The 2500-nt window shown below is 60.9% G+C and overlaps 1 non-coding gene across 1 annotated transcript; it reads right to left on the bottom strand.

The window, feature by feature from the left end:
- Window positions 1-93: 93 nt before the first annotated feature.
- Window positions 94-247, bottom strand: LOC140475585 (5.8S ribosomal RNA). Its single transcript, XR_011960102.1, has one exon. It is a non-coding gene; the product is annotated as a 5.8S ribosomal RNA (ribosomal RNA).
- Between the last annotated feature and the right edge of the window lie 2253 nt (window positions 248-2500).

Here is a 2500-nt window from a genome sequence, read left to right as displayed (position 1 = left end):
GGAGTCTGAACTTAGGGGGACAAAGAGGACGGGTCCTCTGCGACACCCCAGCCGCGCTCTCGCCAGCCAAGGCGAGTGCGATTGATTGCCAAACGACCCTCAGACAGGCGTGGCCCCGGGAAGAACCCGGGGCCGCAAAGTGCGTTCAAAGTGTCGATGATCAATGTGTCCTGCAATTCACATTAATTCTCGCAGCTAGCTGCGTTCGTCATCGACGCACGAGCCGAGTGATCCACCGTCAAGAGTTGTCTGAGTTTGTTTTAGGTCTCTCCCTCGCCAGAGGAAAGCGACCCGGACCGCACATACGCTCCCCACCTTGAGCTACAGCCACCTGCACGCCGGCGTGCGGGCGGAGCAGGGTGGCGTGAAGCGATGGGGAGCACCATCCTGGTGCGGCCCGCAGAAACATACGTCTATTGGGGGGAGGAGGACAGGGCGCCCAAGAGGCGATGCGTGCCCCAACGCACCGCAGCGACGGAGGCAGGATCACCGCCACCATGTCGCCCGCCTAGTATCACGAGGCGTGCAGCAGCTTTGCCCTAGGAAAAGCAGAGGCGGGAACGGGCACCGGCCATCGGTTCGGCAGCGTCACTGACGCGTGCACGTGGCGGCGTGTCGGCGAGCGGACTTCCTGCGAGGAGGCGGGGGCGGCACTCGCCCGAGCAGACGCCCGCCCGGCCCAGCCACCGCCGAGGTGGACTGGGAGTCGCGGCAACGGCTCGTCATACTCGTTCCCACACTCACAGCGCAGCTTGCCCGCAAGCCACCGACCACCGATCGACGCCAGGCGCCCCGACCGAGAGCGGGATCGCTCGTTCGCCCTGCTGGCAGTTCGCTGGGGATCACTACTGCACGGAGCTCGGAGACCGACGGGCGGCAACTCGAGAGTCTTTAAACCACCACCCCCATCCCGCAAGTGCAAAGAGGCTGTATACGCACAGACGGGTGAGGGGAATAGGTACCCCGTCGGGTTTGAAGGGAGCGTGACTAGATAGCAACGATGTAAACCCAGCCGATTTGGGAGCGAAAGACCGGCGCCTGCATCACCGGCTTCGTTTCCCGTGGCTGGAGAGTACACCGAAACCCTCCGTCTGTCGCGAGCTCCCGACGACGCGGTGCCGCCAAGCAGCAGGGCCGGACCTGGTGTGGCTCCCCTCGTCGATCACAGACCGGTCGGCACTACTGACGAGACGGTGGAACGGGCTTCGCCCCTTGTGACGAAGGGTGATGCGAACCCGCCCGCCCGCGTGCGTTCGGGGTGGACTCGGCAAACGGAGATTTGAAATCGGAAAGTGTCCTCCTGCCCCGCGCAGGTAGGCGCCCAACAGTTGTGGGGGGTTTGGCGGTGACCACGGCTGCAGGGCCTGCTACCCCGACGAGCTCTCCTGCTGGCCCCGAAACCACCCTCGCGAGACAAGTTGAAACGGAAACGGGCGTACCCCCAAGCCGACGATCCTTTCTTATTTGTTACTTTTTTTTTCACTTGCTCGAGTTGTGGCGATTTGGCGGTGACCACGGCTGCAGGGCCTGCTACCCCGACGAGCTCTCCTGCTGGCCCCGAAACCACCCTCGCGAGACAAGTTGAAACGGAAACGGGCGTACCCCCAAGCCGACAGAGATCCTTTCTTATTTGTTACTTTTTTTTTTCACTTGCTCGAGTTGTGGGGGTTTGGCGGTGACCACGGCTGCAGGGCCTGCTACCCCGACGAGCTCTCCTGCTGGCCCCGAAACCACCCTCGCGAGACAAGTTGAAACGGAAACGGGCGTACCCCCAAGCCGACGATCCTTTCTTATTTGTTACTTTTTTTTTTCACTTGCTCGAGTTGTGGGGGTTTGGCGGTGACCACGGCTGCAGGGCCTGCTACCCCGACGAGCTCTCCTGCTGGCCCCGAAACCACCCTCGCGAGACAAGTTGAAACGGAAACGGGCGTACCCCCAAGCCGACGATCCTTTCTTATTTGTTACTTTTTTTTTCACTTGCTCGAGTTGTGGGGGTTTGGCGGTGACCACGGCTGCAGGGCCTGCTACCCCGACGAGCTCTCCTGCTGGCCCCGAAACCACCCTCGCGAGACAAGTTGAAACGGAAACGGGCGTACCCCCAAGCCGACGATCCTTTCTTATTTGTTACTTTTTTTTTCACTTGCTCGAGTTGTGGGGGTTTGGCGGTGACCACGGCTGCAGGGCCTGCTACCCCGACGAGCTCTCCTGCTGGCCCCGAAACCACCCTCGCGAGACAAGTTGAAACGGAAACGGGCGTACCCCCAAGCCGACAGAGATGCTTTCGCTCCTGTTACTTTTTTTTTCACTTGCTCGAGTTGTGGGGGTTTGGCGGTGACCACGGCTGCAGGGCCTGCTACCCCGACGAGCTCTCCTGCTGGCCCCGAAACCACCCTCGCGAGACAAGTTGAAACGGAAACGGGCGTACCCCCAAGCCGACAGAGATCCTTTCGTACTTGAACCAACACAAAGTTTGTCACGTTTTATTTTTACGAGTGATCGA

This window comes from Chiloscyllium punctatum, unplaced genomic scaffold (genome assembly GCF_047496795.1).
Source record: "Chiloscyllium punctatum isolate Juve2018m unplaced genomic scaffold, sChiPun1.3 scaffold_1835, whole genome shotgun sequence".
NCBI lineage: Eukaryota > Metazoa > Chordata > Chondrichthyes > Orectolobiformes > Hemiscylliidae > Chiloscyllium > Chiloscyllium punctatum.
This window is presented reverse-complemented; position numbering and strand designations above follow the sequence as displayed.